This window comes from Macrotis lagotis, chromosome 3 (genome assembly GCF_037893015.1).
Source record: "Macrotis lagotis isolate mMagLag1 chromosome 3, bilby.v1.9.chrom.fasta, whole genome shotgun sequence".
Classification (NCBI taxonomy): Eukaryota; Metazoa; Chordata; class Mammalia; order Peramelemorphia; family Peramelidae; genus Macrotis; species Macrotis lagotis.
In genome coordinates this window covers 160,332,464-160,355,044 of record NC_133660.1, presented here as the reverse complement: position 1 = coordinate 160,355,044, position 22,581 = coordinate 160,332,464, and the positions used below count along the sequence as shown (strand labels likewise).

General features: G+C 36.0%; 1 pseudogene; it reads right to left on the bottom strand.

The window, feature by feature from the left end:
- Positions 1-15,495: 15,495 nt before the first annotated feature.
- Positions 15,496-16,312, bottom strand: LOC141516292 (signal peptidase complex catalytic subunit SEC11A pseudogene; annotated as a pseudogene).
- Positions 16,313-22,581: the final 6,269 nt, after the last annotated feature.

Here is a 22,581-nt window from a genome sequence, read left to right as displayed (position 1 = left end):
CACCCAACATAAAATGTTAGATAGGGCTTCTAACTTTTTTACATGATAATGAGAAATTCCTAAGATATTTTGAGATACATGAATGAAGGCAATTCGCATATTTGCATAGTAACCTTTGCCATATATATTCAATGTGGAGGCAATCTGGATAAGCATACCTTGGTTGACTCAAGCTCAATGGGGAACTTGAATGATTATCATAGCCTACCAGGTAAGAAACTTGCCTTTTAAAAGTAAAATATTTAACTGAGATTAAATTCATTAAGGAATAGTAAAATACTATCAATTTACATCTTCTTGAGATTCAAGTTTTATCCTGAGAGAATAATGGGAAAACAGTTTCTCCTGTGACCCTCACTATGGGGTGTGTGGGGAAGCATGGTCAATGTCTTTTGTGAAGCTAGGAAGAAGATTAGATGTCACACCTCCATCTTTGCAGCTCTCTATCTCATAGCTGTGTCATCTCAGCCATCATGGCCACAGTAGGAGACTCCCCTAACCACTTCAGCTCTCTCCAGCTTGTTCTTGGCAGCTCTAAGCAGCCTCTGCCAGTGCCCTCCAGATTTTTGCACCATTCAAAGTCATGTTTCAGGTACATAATCTCAGAGGTGGTAAGAACTTTAATTAGACTTGACCTTGAGACCCAGAGTCCCATGGAGAATATATTTTCCTCTAACATTACATTATTGCATTATGTGTAATGGACATAATGATATTTGCACCATTTTCCTCATAAGGATGTTGTGAGGGAAGTTTTGAACCTTTAAAAACATAAAAATAAGACTTGTTCTGGTACCATGACTTAATCTGCTGAGATGGTTTTCTCTGGGCTCCATTCCTGATTTAAGGGTCTATTTCTATCCCACAAAAGCCCTTTTCATCCTGGAAGTTCCCTCCACCTCTGAACTCACTGGAAGCACATTCTCTCTCTCTCTCTCTCTCTCTCTCTCTCTCTCTCTCTCTCCCCAATCCCTTCCTCTGATTGGTTAGTTCCAATAGGGCCTTTCATTTTCAGAAAAGTATCCAAGCCAACAATATCTTCATTCTTTTATGGGTTCTACCTTTTTCTCAAAGGACTTTTCCTACTACTTTTCCAGTCACTCTCCCCTCCTTGCCTTTTTAGCTTCCTTTTATGTGTTGTTTTCCTTCTTAGAATATAAGCTTCTTGAGGGAAGGGACTGTCTATATATATTTATAGTTCTATTTGGAGTGCTTAACATAGTGTAGCACACATAAGAAGTGATGAATAAAGGCTTGTTGCCATAACTTTTGAAATCTTTTTTCTTAATAACTTCATTTTTAAGAGAAAGTTTAAATCATCAATAGAACATAGCCTAAAAACTGATATAGCAGCATTATCAAATATTACTAAAGAATTTGCCTACTTATGTTATTTTCTTGACCTCTTTCTTCTTTTTATGTCCTCATGTAGGGGAAAAAAACCTATAAATTATCATCTGTGAATGGGTCCCAATTTTTTTGTGAGGAAGAGCTACATTTCATTTTTCTGAATCCTTGAAAGAATTGGGGTGGAAGGGAAGGCTTATAGAAGGGCCTCCAAGATCCTTTTGAACTGAAATTCTGTGAGAAGTCATAGCAGAAAAAATGTTGTACTTGGAGACAAAGGGTCTGGGTTTGAATCCTAGATTAGCCATTTATTCTAAACTTCCTAAACTTCTGTTTCCTGGACATCTCTAAATTGAAATTATTGGTCATTAGTGGTGTCAAATTCAAATAGAAACAGGGACCACTAAATTATAGTGTCACTATTTATAGGGCCATTAAATTTACGAAGTCACATATTGAAATTTTATTATTGTTATATTGTATTTTTATTTAATCTGTTAAAAATTTCTCAATTTCATTTTAATTTGGGTTACCTCTGATCTAGATGACCTCTGGATCTATGCTCCTATGACTGTATTTGATAGTTTTTCTTAAACTATTTGAAGATATATTAAGATCAAAGAAGAATGGGAAGTAAGTTATGGAAGCAAACATATTCCTATAAATCATGAAAAGGATTTTTGGTGTGAGGAAACTGACTTTCTAATTGGCCTCATTTGGAAGAACTAGTATCTCCCTTCTGGAAGGAGGGTGAGAATCTTTGGTTTGGAAGAAGACAATTGTCTACCCTTATTCTAAAGAGACTATAAGCTTTCCCTTGATCCAAATTTGGCATTTTCTTTCTTGTTCATTTGTTTAATCACATTAAATGACTACCACCAGGTGCACATGAGAGGAGACACTGCTCACTTTATAGTAGAGCAGTTGTTAGCATGTTTTCTATTTGCATAAACACAAGACTTGAAGTTCATTGATAAAGTAAATAACTGACCTTGTATTTCTGGAATAGTGGTGGCTTATTTTATATTCACAATGACAAGCATATAGCTAGTCGCACACTCAGCAAAACTATATTTCAGTGGAAATATATGGCACCTTTTAGAGGAAAGAATAAATAACCTCTTCTCTAATTTTAAGTAAAGGTGTGATCTTCATGCTCTTTTGCTGGTCTATTCACTAACTCTAACTCTTATCAGGTGTAATATATCCCTGCTGGCAGTTTGATTTAATTGGGCTTGTGGTAACTGATTCAATTGAGCACTTTAATTAGGTAATTATTTTGTTATAAAAACTGCTTCCCAGCTTGCCAGAGAGATGGGCTTTTCTATTTTTCTTAAGCTGAAATGGAACCTGGATTCTTTTCTTTTATAACAAAGAGGGATATAAATGATCCAAAATAGAATTAGAAAGACATTGAAATTGAGTTGTAGGATAAAGAAAAATAACCTTGACTTATCTATCAAGAAGATGCCAGTGTGATTTGGAGGACTAAAGAACTGGAAAAGAAATGTGAGATTGTGAATGCTAATACTGATTTTGCCATTAGCTTCTGGTGTGAAATTTGCCTCACTTTCCTGTGCCTCAGTTTCCATCTGTAAAATAAATTAGAATTCCTCCTTTATAGTTTGGTTAGAAAAGTAACGAAGATGATGCTGGTCTGTTGTCTTAGAACTTGAAAACATTAACAAATGAATTAATTGGGATTCTCTTGATAGATCTTTTGTGAGTGATTATCTTTTTTTCCCTTAAGAAAGACCCAGTTTGTTGCTGAGAACTTGTTCTCTGAAAATATTGGTGAGGCTTAGCCTTTAGGGAAAACAGGACCATGTAGTTGCCGCATACTTGGGAAATTCAAGTCCATTATGTGTTATTGACAGGCAGTAATGATTATAAATAAATTAAGGAGTCCTCAGTGCAAACAAAAAAATAATTATAGTTGACATTAAAAGGGTAAATATAACCCTAATTAACTGATTTGCTAATAGATATTCTTTATTACTAACTGCCTAAATTGAATTTTTAGCTGTGACATAAAGCTGCCCATCAGAACCTTCTTTTCCCCTTTGCTTTTTCACTTCCTTTCTCCTTCTCTTTTTAAGTTTTTTTTTTCTCTAAAGTAAATTCTAGTCCATTCTTAAGACTCCCAACTTCACCTTTAACCAGGTTTCTGGGCTGACAGCTGCTTCCTTAGTTTTTTGAATACTGTCCAATTCAAAATACCAGATAGCATACTATGCAAGATTCACAGGCAAGTTATATGTGCTACAAATGCAGCATTCTACTAATATGTTTATGTTTTGCTTGAGTTTTTTTAGGCTTTACCTTTTAAGCAAGGATGATAGCAATTGAAACACTTCTCCGATTAAGAGTTCATTTAAACAAATGAGGTAAAAAATGAAATCTTCCTTGGTGGCTGATGGGATTGGTAGATAGTTCTGTTTCAGAGGAAAAGAATTTCAAGAGGAAACAAGGAAATAGCTTTCAGAACTCATGTTGGAAAAAGATCGACTATTTTATCTTTTCTGATTTCCTTCACTGTCTTTATTTGATATCTTCATTCAGAGACATTGGCCCTAATACTGGGCATCTGTAAGAAAATGAATCATACATATGTTAAGCAACTTGAAAAAAGGTCAGTTTTATCTGAAAACTTGGTTTCATCATATACTTTTTTAGATCACTAGGACCATGGGAACCAGAACCAGAACCATAGAAAAGTAGTTCTCCAGGTTAAAAGCAAAAAAGACTCAATGAAATTGAGCTACCATAAACCCACTCTGGTGGTTGGAGGTCCCAACCAGTCAATCTTCTAAAATTTTCCTTTTTAATATTAGAATTTGGTTCATCTCTATGTTTAGGTGAAAAAAGAAAACGTGCCTTTAGCTTCTATATACTCAGGCTAAAGAAACATTGAGAAAGAGAAAAACATCATTGATTCCCAAAGATGAAATATTTTACATCCATAAATAAAAAGGACAGTTTTATGATAAGCCTTTCCCAGGGACATATCTTGTTGGTTGCTTCCAACTTGCTCCATTTCATGGTTATTCATTCCTTCTTGGATCTGGCTTCTACTTAGTTCAGTAATCACTTTGCTTTGCTCAGGATTTCTCATTTTTGTGACAATTCCTTTTCACCCTTGCTGGCCAGTATTGTTTCTGGTGATAGTTTGATCCAGAAACTTCTTACTGTTCCTGAGATGCCTCTTCTATAATGTAGCAGTGTCCTGTCATCTCTGGGGCCATTTACATCCTTGGAATAGGTGAATGAACTTCTTCACTAGGGAACCAAGTTCAAATCTTGATGTATAGCCCCTTCTCTCTGTCTCTCTCCTGGGTTCTCAAGTCAGTCTTTTTTCTTTATGAAGAGAAAGTTTCAAAATATAACCAAGGTTATGAACTGGCCATGAATCAACCATCCATAACATGGTATCAAAGAAGCAAAGTAGGAGGAACCCATTCACAGGAAAGTTTACACCTTATTAAAGAGAGAACCTTATTAAAGAAATACGGAAAAGATTCAAGAAATTCCTTCCAGATCCCTTCTGGCTGCATTTTCTACAATGGGGAAAAATGTTCAATAAAAGCAGTATTAGTACTAGCCATTGGGAGACTCCTATATAATTCAATATATCCTGACATAATATCTGGTTGTCTTGTGAATCTATGAGTAGAACTTAAGACTAGTCTAGGTGATTTTTTTTTTAAAAAGCATCCTATCCCTAATTTTAGTGCCATTTTCCTACCTTCAGAACTACCCCCCCAAGGTAGTTTTCAAGTTTCAAACTTTATTCTATCCCTTCATGGAGGAACACAATTTTCAGAGTGCATGCATTATAAGGAGAGTGTTAGTAGGGGACAGGGATTCTACTTGCCACTTTGCCAGTAGACTAGTTCACTAGACCTCAATTTCCTTATCTATGAAATGGGGAGAATAATGCATGCTTTCCCTTTCTTTTGAGGTTGTTGTGATGATCAAATAAAATCATGTATCTAAATGTACTATAAAAGATGAATGATAATGGTAAAGTTTATTCATATTAAATGTTATGGATTTGATGTTATCCTTACTTAGATATTTGAAACCTAAAGGAGAATTCTTAGAGAAGGATCAAAGACATAAAATGGAAATTGATCTAATATTTATTTTCTGCTGTGTTCAAGAGGACTGTTTGAGGCACTGTAGTATATACAAAGTAGAGGCAAGATATATAACTTGTCCTCATGGACTAGTCCTTGAGGACCTGTTCTCAAGTCCAATAGGAACATAGGATGCATACAAGTAAAATACAATGTAAAATAAGTTCTATTTCATGTGATCTGTGCTCCACTATTCACTGTCTTTGAACACATTCTAAAAGGCTTACTAATTTTGTCCCTATTTCATGGAATCTGTGTGCTACTAGTCACTGTCTTTGAATACATTCCATTTGCCTTTTCTCATGTTTGTTTCTCTTCCTATAATGATGTTCTGAATGTACCTAAGAGTGATACCGACTGCTAAGGAGTAAGGAAGAGAGATATAACTGAGTGGGGAGTTTGGGAAAGTCATGGCTGGGGAAGAATTTGAGGTGGGCCTTAATGAAATAGAAATAAATCCTTAATAGTGGAATTTTGTGCTTCAGTGAAGGAGCAAGGCATCTGAGTGACCTGGTAGATAGAGTGTTGGGTTTTTAGCCAAAAAGCCTTGAATACAGATTTGGCCTCAGATACTAGCTGTGTGACCTTGGGTAAATCACTTAACCTCTGTTGGTCTTCATTTCTTAATATGTAAAATAAGGATAATAATACTCAGTACCTCTCAGGATTGTTGTGAGGATCAAATAAGTTACAAAAATATTTGCCTAACACATAGAAAATGCTTTAAAATGTTTGTTTCTTCAACCCAACTCCTCCATTCTCCATTTTGTGAATGAGACTCTTCCAGTGTTGCCCAAATTCTGGACACTATGAAGTGGATCAGCCACTTGGAATCTGTAAAGCTCAATTCTCTTAGTTTTCCAAGGATACTGATAGCAGTAAGGATGTGGGCAGGAATAAGAAAATGAAGTTGGTAATAGTTTCCACAGTGGGATAATATATAAAACCAGAAAGTTTTAAAAATTATTTTGGAAAATTATTCATTAAAATGTCATATGCCACCTTACATTGTATCTGTAATTCTCTGTAAGCAAATAATTTAATTTTTTTTCTTGCTGCAAAATGAATTTAAGTTTTACAGTCTTGTACTTCTCTAGGACAGGCAGCTTTAGATGGAAGAATAATGGACCCCACACAGACCTCTCAATTCCCAAAATAGACCTGTGAGATTCAAGACATTTCAGAAGGGGAAAAAAGTCTCTACCATAGTTTCCTTTCTTACAGGTACAGTAGAAATAAAATAGTTTCCATTTGTTTCTACTGTCATTTTAGCCACCTTTGGAGCTTCATTATTTATTTGTTTCTTTTCCTGTTTCTACCCCTTATCGTCCCCAACCCTGTTTTCTCCCAAGATTTTTTCACAGTTCCTCGCGGAGAAGTAAACTTGTAAATTACCTGACAATAAAAGTCAGAGGATAAGTAAATCACCATCAAATCTGATAGGAAAATCAAAATGTTTGTGATATGTCAAGCCTTTAACAAGTCAACCACGTCTTTTAAAAAAATGTGTTTGCTCTGTTTCATGCTGAGAAGAACCTAGTAGTTCTATGAATTTTGTTTCAATGTTAAGGTAAAAGTCACAATGGCAGCAGGCTTCAAGGTATATATCTACCACCTAACAGGAAGATTATTAAGAATTTGGTCCCATAGTTTAGATCCTAGAGAACAGGGCTGACTTCTATCAGTCAGTTAGTTCTACCCTTCTCTGTACCTTGCTCATTGTAGGTAAATGTTTGCTGAATTGAATTTTTGTTCAGTTCCATGGGATAGAAGTTTAAATCCATGTTCCCTGAGCAAATGATACTTTCTCTCTAATAGTAGTTTTTTGTTTCTCTGTAGTTTTCAGAATTATTCTTTGCTTGGATCTAAAATAAACCAACAGCAATAATAATAAAAAATCCCAAACCCCAGAGTTTGGTCCTCAGAGCTCTTATTCCCTTCTTCATTGATCTAAAAGAAAGGAACAAATGAACAAACAACAATAAAACAAACCCAGAGTTGTTATTTTGACCCTTCTTCACAAATAAACAGTTGTTTCCTATTTGATTTACTTCCTGTGGTGTATAGAAGATATACCAACAACTTTATGAGATTGGTTGAGAAAGTAAATTTCTGGTACTAAATAAAATATGAAAACCTTTTCACACATTTTTAAAGCCTTACTAATTTTGTCCTATTTCATGTGATCTGTGCTCTACTATTCACTGTCTTGGAACACATTCTAAAAGGCTTATTAATTTTGTCCCTATTTCATGGAATCTGTGTGCTACTATTCGCTGTCTTTGAATACATTCCATTTGCCTTTTCTCATGTTCGTTTCTCTTCCTGTAATGATGTTCTCCCTAAGTCTACCTATCAAAAATCCTACCTATCTTACAAAGTCTAGTTCATGTACTGTCTTTATGAAATTTTTCCTTATTTTCCCAACCAGAAGCAATTTTTCTTTTCTTTGAAATCCCATGTCACCTCTTGTTTGGATCTCTTTTATGCATATCTCATCCTACTGAATAACATTATAATATAGTTATTTACCAATCTTAGCTCTCCTCTGCTCCTTGAGGGAAGGAATTGCATCTATTAACCTTTGAATCTAGTAGGTAGTTAATAAATGTGTTTTTCTACCCAGGGAAGGAAGGAAAGAATTTCCCAATTTGTTAAGTTTATTTTAGAAAGCAAAGTTGAGAAACTTTGGATTTTTAGAAACTAGGAAAGGGTGAAAATTTTTAAATGAATTATCTCACTGTGGATCATTTGATATACCTATCAAATTTGGCATTCTTATCTTGAAAATGGCAAAAAAATAAATCTTGACTTAGCAAAGCAAAGCCAAACCCCAAGTCCATACTAAATATGTAGTATCAAACATGGTCAGAGAAAATTATTATTTAGTTTCTATTGATATGAGTAACTTTTCTGATTTAGAAGAACAGAACATCTACTCACTATGCAACCAAATCTATATATGCAATCTCTGGCAAGTTTCAAACTGAGAGACTCAATTGTGTCTCAATTGTGTGTGTATTCAAGTTTTTGAACAAAAACACTTTATCTGGACAAGAAAAAGAGCTGAAGGATTTTTCATTCTCACTTTCAATTCCAAACCCTCTATTTTCTCTTGCAAATTCCCATTGTAATACTTCTGAGTTGCCCAATTATTCCTTTGTTTTTCCTTCTATTTAGCCAGTAACAAGGAGGCTTACTTGCTATGTCCAAATAGCCCCAAAGTATGACCATATCAGTCCGGCTGGTTTCTTTAAAGAGAATAACATTCTCTTTGCCATCGTTGTTCCAGTGGCTCAATATATTCTCTGGATACTTCTGCCAGGTTATAGGTGGAAATAGCAATGACATGACCAGTCTCTGCAGCATACTCCTCATCATTAATTCTATTGTACAATGAATCAGACCATTCTGGATCTCATTAGCCAGACCCCCTAACAGCTTGGCCATTTTCAAATGGACTGCTAGTTACAGATCATGCATGCGCAAATATGTCATCAATTCCACATAATTCCCCTAATTGAGAAACTTGTACTTCCATTGCGTCCTCAAAAAGCAATTTCCTAATGACTTACTAAAACAATACTGTCTTCCAGCCTTTCAAAGTTCCACTTTTGCATGGTGTTATGCTATAATTAGTAATACAGCACTGATGATTGAGCTGAATACCAATTTAAGCAATTTTGCACACCTTTAACTGAGTTCAGCTGCTAATGGGGTATGGTGCTCTGATTGCTACTTGCCGCCTGAATGCAATAGCAATGGCTAGATCTTGGGATTATTGTAGCATTTTGATTTTAGCCTCTTAATATCTTGAAAACTATTGGAATAAATGAGTTCCTGGGTCTGCAATACCAGGATTTAATTGTTGGGTTCTTTTTACTACTTTCTCTGGTTCATGAATCCCAAAGGAAAATAATGAGCCTAAAATTTTGTATCTTTATAGAATCTAAACATTCCTCTATGAGGGAGGCAGATACCAGGAATTATGCTTGTTTTATGAATGGGAAAACTGAGGCATGAACTGGGTGAATAACTTTCCAAATGTCATAATGTAGGGTACTAGGAAAGTGGTGAAGAAATCAAAATAATCAAAATAATACTCAGGTCAATAGATTTACATGACATTATTGATCAAAGAATTCAGGACCAGTCTTTGTTCCCAATTTACTCTTTTCTTTTCTATTGCTCTTATCCTCATCGGTGAACTCTTTTTTATTAGTTAGCTAATTGAAACTATTAACTATATCAGAGTAAAGGTCTTTTTTTGAAATAGCATAGTATGAATGGAGGTAGTAGAAGGTCCTCTCTATAAACCTGAGGTAAACTCATATATAACCAAAAGTGGGAAAGTGAACATTCACACAGAGTACACTAGTTGAAAAGGATAGAGAGAATTCATGTGGTTAAAGCAATTGATGTCTCCAGTGTTAAGATGCTCTGAGCTCTTTTTGCTCTCTTGATAGCCTTACACTGTTCCTTGCTGAGAATAGTGTCTCTACTGGGTCAGTTTTACTGGGCTCCCTAAACCTGCTTTTTAAATGAAGCTCATCTGAAAAAAAACCCCACAGCTTTAGTGTCTGGGCATGCTGTCAACTGGGCACCATACCTTCTCCTGAGTGAAGGAGAAGGGAGAGGTGTTCCCCACTGCTCCACTGCACTATGAGATAGGCACAAGGGAAAAGAATGACTTTTCCCCCCTGTTATTTATCTACCACCAATTGCTTTTCAAGATCAATCATTTAGCTCTGATATCAATTATTATAAACATGCTTCAATGGAAAGAGATTTGGAGACAGACAATCAGGATTTAGATCTTTTCTCTGTCACTTACCTCTGTGACTTTGAACAAGTTTCTTAACTCTTTGGGCCTTGCTTTCCTTATCTATAAAATCAAGGGGTTGGATTAAATGACTTCAATGTTCTTTCTTTTCTTCTAAGACCTTATGATCCAATTCAGTACAATAAGTGTTTCAGAGGTATTTTTTTTCTGAATAACACTGGTTCTAAAGGTCCTTATCTTATGATATGAGTGATAAAGAAAATAAAACAATAACTGAAACACAAAATGTAAATCCTTAGGTAATCAACTTGAAGGAGTAGCAACAATGTCTCCAGGAAATGAATTTTCCCTTGGACTATAAGAATAGCAGAGGCAGCCATGAAGTCAATGATTGGAGGAGTCTATTGCTGGATACTAGTCCCATGATGTTAGGGACACATGTGTACAGAAGATGGATAGTGGGTAGAATGCTAGTATATCATTTCAAATTCTTTGTATTGTAAATTGGGAATTCAGAGAACTGAGAATTATTGCAGAATATAGAAGCAAATATCCTTAGCCCATAACTAGTTGGCATCTCTGAGGTGTGTTGGATCCTAGATCAACCATCATGGAGTGATGCAGACTTGTGGGGACTATGGTGACTAAACCCCAGGAGATATGAGTTACTTGGCATCTAGATTAAACTTGATAGCATTTCTGAATGGGTCCATTCCAATGAGAAAACTACAAGCTAAAAGAGAGTCCAGAGGTAACAAATGCCTTTTGACTTGGAGGCAAGGCTGAAGATCAGAGAAGACTTTAAGGAGACATTTGCAACTTTTTAAGCAGATGTAAATGATTCTTAGAGATCAATATGGAGAAAAGGCAGGGTCAGATGGGGGGGGAAGTGCACTATCTTTCAGAGAAAGGGGATGGCGCAGAGGGAGGAAAGGGTAGGATAAATTCAGGAAATCAAGAGAACTCTAGTTTAGTTGGAGCATAGAGTGAGTACATGAAGGAAAGTTGTAAGAGGCAGGAAATTTTAATCTGGTTCAGGTCATACTCTGGAATCAAGGTAAACTGTAGTCAGACTATAGAGATTGAATATGAGAAAAATAGAACATTGAATTTTAATTAGAGTCTCTCTTGATTATTCAAGATGTGGCTTCATTCAAGTAAGATCTCATCTCATATGATCCTTACAAAATCCTGTGATACTAGCATTATCTCCACTTTATAGATAAGCAAACTGAGACCCAAGGATAGTTAATTACTTGCTTAGGGTCACAAAACTTCTAAGGTAGGATTTACATTCAAGTGTTCCTGACTCTTAAGTCCAGTGCTCCATCCACTACAGCATGCTACCTCTCAAATGAGGATAATGATTCTTATTCTAACTATCTCAGAGGGTTTTTGTCAATAGCAGAGGTGTCAAATGTGTGACTTAAGGGCCACATGTGGCCCATAATATTCCAGAGTCTGGCCTGAACCACAATAAAATGTAATTTCTAGTTGATTTTAATATGTTCATGTATCAATAAAAAAGAAATATGCAAACATGTGTGGTTTTCTAAGTCAATATATGGTCCATAGGGATACTTATGAGTGTGAAATCATTGGTCAAAAGCATATGAGATAATGCATGTAAATAGCATTGTAAATTATCAATTAAATGCAAATGTGAATTATCATTATTATTATTTCATTGAATAATAGATTTGGAAATTTAGACTTGACTCTCTGGGCAGTAAGTGAAGGTTTTGGAGAAGAGGAATTCTTTGTTTAGGAAGAGAAGGAAAGAAGTAATGAAAGGCAGGAACAATTAAATTAAAGTTTTGTTGGGCTCCTATGTATCCCAGCCTAAAATTCAGTTTCCTAAATGGTTCTTCTACAACTCTTAACTTGATTTTCTTTTTAAATTACACCCTGCTGACCAGGGACTCTTGGCTCATTAAAAATAAAGCAGGTAATATGATTCAGTGAATGGAGATCTGACCTTGGAGTCAAGAAATCTGTGTTCAAGTCCTGCTTCTAATCTATCTTGGCCTCAGATCACTCTTTAAGCATCAATGATATTGGAAATATTATTGGCATAAATGGACACATAAAATAAAAGATTCAGAAAAGAAAGTCTTCTATATTTGCCTCTGTAAGGTACTTTTCCTGCTTCAATAAACCAGAGAATCACATAGAATTAGCCAAAAATATTTTCCCCACAGTTGCTATCACTAGCTGTATTTCCCTCCACCCTAGTCCCTTGCCACTCTCATTTTGTCTCTTCTTTCTCTCCTTTCACCCTGTCCTTGCTCAAAAGTGTGTTGTATCTGGGTACCCTCTCCCACAATCTTCCCTCTCTATCACCTATCCCCTATCTTCCCTCCCACTGTTCCCCTTAACCTATCCCTTTAATCTCATTTTTCTCTAGGGTAAGATAGATTTCTATACCCTATTAAATGTGCATGTTATTTCCTCTCTGAGCCATTTCTGATGAGAATGAAGGCTCACTCATTCCCCCCCTCTCCTTCCCCTGCCATTGTAAAAGCTTCCTCTTGACTCTTATGTGAAATATCTTAGTCCCTTCTTCTCCTTTCTCTTCCTAATAGTACTTTCCTTTATCACCCATTGACTCCATCTTTTTACTATATTATGTCATTATATTAAGTTCCTTCCTGTGCTTTGTCTATATATGCTCCTTCTAACTGCTCTTATGAATGAGAAAGTTCATATGAGTTATCAATGTCGTCTTCCCATGCAGGAATGCAAGCAGTTTATTATCATTAAGTTCCTCATAGTTAGTCCTTCTTGTCCACCCCCTCTATGGTTCGACTGAGTCCTGTATTTGGAGATCAAACTTTCTGTTTAGCTCTGGTTGTTTCAATAGGAAAGTTTGAAAGTCCCCTGTTTCATTGGCAGTCTGTCTTTTTACCTGAAAGAGGATGTTCAGTTTTGCCAGGTAGTTGATTTTTAGTTGTAACCCAAGATCTTTTGCCTTCTGGAATATTATATTCCAATCCCTACAAGCCCTCAATGTAGATCCTTCCAGATCCTGTATAATCCTGACTGTAGAGCCATGGTCATTGAATTGCTTGTTTCTGGCAGCTTTTAGTGTTTTCTCTTTGACTTGGGAGTTCTGGAGTTTGGCTATAATATTTCTGGAAGTTTTTCTTGGCCTGGAAACTTCTTTTGGGATCTTTTTTAGGAGGTGATTGGTGAATTCCCTCATTTTCTATTTTACCCTGTGCTTCTAGGCTCTCAGGGCAACTTAGTAAAATTGTATTACTTATTTTTTTTCTTTTAGTTTTTCAAAAGGCAATGGGGTTAAGTGGCTTGCCCAAGGCCACATAACTAGGTAATTATTGTCTGAGGCCGGATTTGAACTCAGGTACTCCTGACTCCAGGGCTGGTGTTCTATCCACTGTGCCACCTAGCTGCCCCCAATGCTGTATCATTTCTTGAAAATTGAGGTCTAAGCTCTTTTCCTGGTCATGAGTTTTAGGTAGCCCAATAATTTTTAAATTATCGCTTCTGGATCTGCTTTCAAGGTCAATTGTTTTTTTCCCATGATGTTTCACATTTTCTTCTAATTTTTGGTTTATTTCTTCCTGATTTCTTGCAAAGTCATTGACTTCCTTTTCCATTCTGCATTTGAAGGAGCTATCTTCTTCAGAGAGCCTTTTTATCTCCTTTTACAGCTGAACAATTCTTCTTTTTAAGGCATTCTTCTCCTCATTTGCCTTTTTGTGTTGCTTTTTCCATTTGACCTAAACTGGTTTTTAACATATTATTTTCTTCAGTATTTTTTGTATTTCTTTCACCAAGTTGCTGACTTGGTTTTCATGATTTATCTGCATTGCTTTCATTTTTCCTCCCAGTTTGTCCACAACCTCCCTTAATTGCTTTCCAAAGTCTTTTTTGAGCTCATCTATAGCCTGAGTCCATTTTCTATTTCTCTTGGAGGTTTTGAATATAGAAGCTTCAATTTGTCATCATCTGAGTATGTATTGTGGTCCTCCATGGGACCAATGTAATTTTCTATGGTCTGATTCTCCTTTTTCTGTTGTGTGCTCATTTCCTCAGCCTATGACTGATTTACCACACTTTCAAGGCTTTGGGTTTTTTTGAGCAATCCACAGGAATCTTAATTCCTCTAAGGTCTTATGAGAGGTTTGAGGCCCTCCCCATGCCCTGGAGCTGTGAGAATGGTCCCTATTCAGTTATGGTAGTTTGGAAGCCCAAACTGCAACCTGGATCTGAGTATGGGCAAACAACTGAGTCCTGTCCCAGGGAAAGTATAGAGATTTCTGCAGTCTTCCTTTGACCCCTTTATTGGCTTTGGGCTGTGAGCTCTGGATGTGCTGGGTGACTTTTCTGACTCTGCTGCAGGTTCTTACTACAGGGATGCTCTGAGACTGGAGCTCCTCTCTGCACTCACTCTGGTGCAACAGATCTCTCACCACCCCTTCCAGCTGTTCCCAATGATTAAACTGCCCCCCTGCATCAGCCCCAGGAATTCAGCCTGGCTATGCTATGCTGTGACTGTGGCTGTGCTGTGGCTGCAGTTGTGCAGTTGTGCAGTTGTCCAATCCCCAGTCTCAGTGGAACAGACCTGTCCCAGAGATCTAAGTTGTCTTGGCCTGGAAATTGTATCACTCAGCCTTTCTGTGGGTTCTGCCCCTCGGATGGCTTTTGGAGGTTTTGGGGGAGCGAATTTCTGGGAATTCCTTCCTTCATGCTGTCATCTTGGCTCTGCCCCCGTAACTTGGTATCTTTATAAAATTTAGCTTTTTGGGCCACCTTCAAGAATTTTAAATGGTATTTGGAGTGGGGATTGTGTCCATAAAATTACAGAATGTTTGCCTATTATGTGAGAAGATAGATTCACATATCTCTCTTAAAAAAGCAATTTTTTCCTATTTCAGAAAACAAAGAAGATTGCTTGAAAATATGCATTAAAAGAATTAGACTTAACAATTAGGAAGTTTGGAGGAGAAAGAGTTTATATGGAAACATTTTCAGTTCAGTTAAGAAAATAAATATTCCTTCCCTTTCTTTTGCAGAGAAGTCAAGTATTAAAAAAAAAGAATAAAGTGCCACAGATAGCCTACTCTATTTGATTTAATTTAGAAGATGAAAAGGAGAAAGTTTGAAAGTTGATTTAGAATCTTCCCCTATAAATTAGATCTCTTTCTTTTTTTTTTGGCTCAACCTTTTAATATAAAAAAATTCATTGATGTACAAAAAAATGCTAAAATGTGACATGAGAACATATGAAAACCTGTGGCTGAAATTCCCTATGTGTGTGCACACAGGCACACAATGCACCCACCCACACAGTCACCCATACTCTGCAGTGGAAACTTATAAACTAATTCGAATTGATGCAACCAAGAAGCATTGAAATCTGCATTTTTTTTGCTTCCACTTTTCACAGATCAGGAACTACTCCAAACATTTTGTAACAAAAAGCATAGTACCTTCCTCAGGAGCTATAAGGCAGACATCTTACTCCCGATGGACCAGCACAAATGAACCCAGTAAAAAGAGGACTGCATATTTAAATTTAGGATAATCAATCATAAGAATTGTCACAATTCCAATATAAGGAACAAATCCTCTAGCTCGTCCTACTACATCCTTCTTCTCCAGCCAGAGTTGTCCTTGCTTATAAAGCCCACGGTCATCAACAGCATTATTGTCTCCTTTGGTCAAAAACTTGACATGTCCATCTTGCCTTTCATGAATTTTCAAGACTTGGTGAACAATGGGAATTTCCCTTCCTTCTATTTTAAAGACAACAATTTCTCCTACTCTTATGGGATCTTCAATTTGATTGGTTAAAAAAAGATCTCCTCTGTGAAATGCAGGTTCCATGCTTCCACTGAGTAACACAACAATTGGACTTTCACTTTCAGTTACTACCATTAGTCCTTTCCAGATCATTAAAGCTGAGGAGACAATCATCCCAAAGTTTAAGACTTGATAATAGAGCTGCCGCTTGTTCATCTGCGGCACATTGTACAAGAAGTCCAAGGGACAGCATGGCATGGGCGGGATGGAAGCGAGGGCAGATCTTTCTTTTATCACAGTATTAGTCAAAAGGTTTAATTGCTATTACTTTTTCTTTCATTTCGATGAGAAAAACAACCCCTACTCTTGACAATAGTTTTCTCAAGTTACATTGGGCATATAACTATGTTTCCTTTTAAAAACATTCAGAATTTTAGCATAGCTACAATATATACCTATATGGTGAAAGAATTAATACCAGACTGAAAAAAAACTTCCTCCCTACCTCCACTACTTGAAAAATTCCACCAAATAAATATATACATTGCTCCAAGCAAAGTTTCATTTAATATTGGACACTAACTGTTCAGAATTGGTTAGTTCCTCATCATTAATGAGGTGCTTTCATGCCTATGAGTCATTCTTTGTACCAGTCTTGAAGAATAGGTTTCAATTGCAATTCCCAATTTGCAGGAATTGAACAGAGAGGTTAAGCAATTTTACCAGAGGTCACATGGTGAGTTGGTGGTAGAACTGAGATTGGAATGCGCAGTCCCAGTTGATAATTTCACTTTCATTGCCATTTTAATGAAAGCTGTGTAGTTATTCATCAAGTGCTTTTCATTCAAAATAGAAACTCTCTCAGAGGAAAAAAAGACAAAGTGCTAAGGGATACAGGGGAAAGCCATTCATTCTATTTGGAGGTGGGGTGGCTTAAAGAAGGACTTCATTGAAATGGAAGCACTAACTGTGGATCTTGAAAGATGTGAAATATTTTAACAGGCAGGAATTTATCAGAAAATAAATATGAGCTCCCAATGTAGGGTCATATATTCTTTTCCATATTTCAGCTATAGTTCTTATGACTCGCATTACATAAAACTTTTTATTTGCTTTGGTTTGCTTGGTCTAGATCTATTATTTACTTGTGTATGGGAACTCTCAGTGTGGAAATTCCCTTCATTCTCACAGATACATGGACTAGCAATTTATCCATAACTTCCATATAAACCTTGCCTGAGGACATAGAGACACTAAGTGATATTACCATGGTGACACAACCAGTATGTGTCAGAGGAAGGACTTGAAATCAGAGGCGATGCCATGTAAGGTAGCTTTTCTACCCTCTAAACTGTGTTGCTTCTTCTGCATAGTAACATTTACTTATATAATTTTTATCCTGTACTTTATTGTGTATAATAATAATGACAAATTATTATTTAATTGTATTAAATGTATAAGGCTTTTATCGGTAGTAAGATAATAAACTCCTCAATGGCAAGAACCAAATCTTAGTTGTGTGATTGGGAAAATCACTTAATCTATGTCTGCCTCAGTTTCTTAATCTATAAATTTGTGAATAATAATAGCACTTATCTGTTAAGGTTGTTGTGAGGAGCAAATGAGATAACATTTTAAAGCCCATTATAAATGCAAGCTATTATTATTGTGAAATATGAATGTCTGTAGGACTTTCTACAAAGCTCAGTTAGGGTGGTGCAATGAATGGAGTGAGTGCTGGTTCTGGAATCAGGAGGACCTGAGTTCAAACCCAGCCTCAGACATTTTACTAGCTTGTGTGGCCCTGGGTAGGTCACTTAACCTGTTTACCTCCATTTCCTCATCTAAAAAATGAGCTAGAGAAGGAAATTGCAATTACTCTGTTATTTTTGCCAAGAAAAACCCAAATGGAGTCATGAAGCATCAGATACTACTGACAAAAAGTCCTCCAAAGTCATCACAAAGGGGATGGTGGGAACCACTTGTACTGGACCTGTGATTTCATTAAATTGAGAAATTCCTGGGTAAAGAAACTCCCTGTAATAATTCAAATCTGGCACCTTTTTTTGCAGTTTAAAGTCTTAGAGGATTATCTAAAACATGGAGAGGTTGTCATTTGCCTAGGTTAACACAACCAGTTTGTGACAAAGGCAGGAGTTGAACCCAGGATTTCTTGACTTCAGGATTGGCCCTCTATCCTATTTACAACTCTGTCTCTCTTTTTTAGGGATGTTATAAGGATAAAATGAGATGTGTTGAGGTACTTCAAAGATCTTGAAGAGCTAAATAAATGCCATTTATTATTATTATGATTATGCAATATAATATATTCATATATGAATTTCAGAAGATTCTAATCAAATCCTCTGATAACTTTAGGTTGTTAGATTGGGCAAATTACAACTTCTCTGTTCTTTCAACTATAACTGTTTAAGATTTTAAATTACAATTTCAGAATCTGCCTTGGTGGAAATAACTTCCATACTGGGAGTACTCTGCACAAATGAAATGGGTAGGGTCTAAATCTACATCCCAAGCAAAACAAAACAAGATACATTATCATCATGATGGTAGTTTCTAACCACGCATTTTATGAGAAAAAAAACTAGTAAAGTTTATTGTGTTGTGTAGGCATTATTCAAAATAATTCCCATAGTTGTTTTTCTTCAGTATTTGATTCCTTCTCTTTTCTCTCTACAGTTGCTCCCCTGCTTTCTGATTTATTGATTTCTTCTTTAATGATAGTAGTTCCACATCTATTTTATGATTCTTGGCAGTTGACTGCTTCTTTCCAGAGCTGACTGGACAATTTGAAAGGCCTGCATTTCATCAGAGAAATTGTATGTTGAGAAGACCAATTTCCTCCATTACTTCCCTTGTTATTTTATATTTGGACAGCCTGAGTAATACATAAAATCAAAGTAAATGATCAAGAACAAAAGAGAAATTCAAGAATGTAATATTGAAGTTTCATAGATTGGAGACCCAATGGCAACACAGTTTATAGAAGTGGTTAGAGCCATGGCCAGGGACAGTGATTCCCAAGGTCAGCAAATAAGCTGGGCCTACTACTAGAAGGTACTGTCTCATGGCTGTTGTAGTGTGCAGAAAGTATTAGCTGAGTATTTAAAGAGTAAGATAAAAACCTTATATTATCCATCTGGTTGAATTTGGTACTTTTAGAATGTTGACATTGTTCTCAAAGGGAGAGTATAACACAGGCTAACCTGTGGACCTTGGGAAATATTCCACTTTAGAGGCTCAGCTTTCTGTGGAGAAACTTTTTTTGGTTTTTGTGTCTGTTCCTTGTCCCATTATTTTACTGGAATAGAACTGGGAGATGGTGTGTACCCCATTAGTGGAAATGTTTCTTTATTTTTGAGTTGTTTGTTGTTTCCCTGTCCAATGGAAATTCTTTTCACTTTATTTGATCATCATAGGAGATGGAAAATGACTGGTCACCCACGTGTATGTACAGTACTTCAGAACTCCCTTCAACCTTTTTTTTAAATGGTTAAACACTGTTAATCTTTTAATTTTTTCATATAGCTCTAATTCCACTTGCCTTTTATTTCTTTGTTTTCCTGATAAAATATATTTATTTATTATCAGGCTGAAGAAATCTTGCATAAGGAAATAGAGAATGATTATAAATTTGGGTGATGTAGTTTAGAGGATTCAACTAGGGTTAGCTAAGAATATCTTTGGCCCAAGGTTAAATCAATTTATAAATATCAAGAGGACCAGCTTAAGTATAATAATATTTTCAAATGAACCTATTACTGTTCTCATATACTACAGCCCTCTCAATATTTTTTTACTTATTTCCTACGAAAGACATTAAGAACATATCTTGATGATTGATGCCTATATCTGCATAATGAATACATAAAACAACAAAAGCACAGCATCTATGATAGAACTCTATGTCATGAAATTGAGGCAAAAATTTTTAATATTTATTATTACTTGGATGATTTCTTAAGAGATCCTTTTTTTTGGAGTAGCAAGATGATACCATCATCAAGAGTTCATATCTTCAATCAGTATCACAATTAAAGATCTAGCCTTTCTCTGAAAAGTTTATTTAATTTCTGTAAATATATGGTCAAGAGAATAATAAAATGTTATAAAATCATAGTTTCAAATTGTGAAAGAACCTTAGAGGTAATATCGGACCAGAAGGACATCATAGTATAGTGAAAAGATTGTTGGACATAGAGTTAGAGTATCCAAGTTCAAGCTACACTTTTGTTAATACCTATATGATTTTAAACAACTCACTTAACTTTTATGGACCTCAATTTCTTCACTTGTAAAATGAATGCTAACCTAGGGGTTCCTTTTAGCTTTAAATATATGATAAACAAACCCCTTCATTTTATATGTGATGAATCTTGGTTCATAAATCCCAGAGATCAAATAATTTACATAAGGAAATAACAAATTTCAGAACCTGGATCCAAAACAGGTCCTTTGATTCCAAATTTACTTTTCTTTTATGCTGTCCTACATAGTTGGCTGGAATTCACAAGGCTGGATAGTTGGCTGTTCTAGTCTTCTCAGTTATTGGATTTTTACTGTAATTGTTAGAAACAGAATATAATAGAAGAGGAAGTATCAATACTTATGGCAGATGGTGTTCCTTTCAGTCATGGTACTAGTATATTGGAAAAAACAATATTAACAATAAAAGTCCTCTTTCTATCTTCTCTAATAAGAATATGGAATTTAAATTCACTAGTGAGAAGTAAAAGGAATGGGGGAAGAATTTATTACAAGGTAGAAAGGCACTCTCCACCTCAGTTACAAAGGCAGAGGGCTAATAGCCTTCCATAGCCATCCTTTCTCAGAAAGATTTGCAAGAAGTCAGGTCAAAAATGACAGTATTTCCTTGCAGATGGTGCACTAGACAGTAGGTTAGACCTTCTTCCTTATTATTGGCATCTTCAGGAATAGATTTTGAGCTATGGCACTACCTTAGTTTATGATGGGGGAAATCAATTGATTTCTTTATGTTTCATTTGTTTGACTATCTTTTAAAATGTGGCTCTTTTTTGGGTAACATTTGCTTTTATTTGTGAGATAGAACCAAGATTCAGCAATTTTGCAAATATAGTCTATTGAGGCAGTTTGATGTGTTGGAAAAGCAATGAACTAGGAATTATAAGATTTAGGTTTGAGTTTTGACTTTACCACACTGGCTCTGTGATCATGAACAATTCACTTTACCCTTCTGAGACCAGTTTAGGCCTAATGGAAAAAAAACAAAACAAAAGACAAATGAGGAGAACAATGCCTTATAAAACAGAATTGGCCAGCTGGAAAAGGAGATAAAAAAGCTCTCTGAAGAAAATAACTCCTTCAAATGCAAAATGGAACTAAAGGAAGCTGATGACTTTGCAAGAAATCAGGAAGAAATAAAACTCTTCCAAAAAAAAGCCACAAATTAGAAGAAAATGTGAAATATCTCATTGTAAAAGCACTCCAACCTTGAGAATAGATCCAGAAGAAATAATTTTAAAATTATTGGACTATCTGAAAGCCACGATCAGGAACAGAGCCTAGACTTCATTTTTAAAGAAATAATAAATTGTCCTGAGATCCTAGAAATAGAGGGTAAAATAGAAATTGAGAGAATTCACCAATCACATCTTGAAAAATCCCAAAAGAAAAACTTCCAGGAATATTATAGCCCAATTCCAAAACTCCCAAATCAACAAGAAAATTCTAAAAGCTGCCAGAAACAAACAATTCAACTACTGAGGCTCCATAGTCAGAATTACACAGGATCTGGCAACATCTACATTAAGGATTTGTAGGGATTGGAATAGGATATTCCGGAAGGCAAAAGGTCTTGGTTTACAACCAAGAATCAACTACCCAGCAAAACTGAACATCCTCTTTCAGGTGAAAAGATGGACTTTCAATGAAACAGGGGACTTTCAGACTTTCCTATTGAAATAACCAGAGCTGAACAGAAAGTTTGATCTCCAAGTACAGGACTCTGGTGAACCATAGAGGGGGTGGACAAGAGGGACTAAGTATGAAGAACTTAATGATATTGAACTGTTTATAGTCCTGTATGGGTAGAAGATATTGCTAACTCATATGAACTTTCTCATTTATAAGAGCTGTTAGAAGGAGAATATATAGACAGAACATAGGAAGGAGTGGAATATAATGATATAAATAGTAAAAAGATGGAGCCAATTGGTGTTAAAAGAAAGTACTGGGAGGAAGGGAAAGGAAATGAAGAAGAAGCTGAGAAATTTCAAATAAGAGTCAAGAAAAAGCTTTTTCAATGGAGTGGAAAGGGGGAAGGCAAGGGGGAATGAGTCAGGCTTCATTCTCATCAGAAATGGCTCAGAGAGGAAATGACATACACACTTAATAGGGTGAGGAAATCTGTCTTACCCTAGAGAAAAATGAGAAGAAAGGGATGGGATAAGGGGGAATGGAGGGAGGAAAGGGGGGAATAGGTGATAGAAAAGAGCGAAGATTGAGGGAGAGGGTACTCAGATACAACATACTTTTGGACAG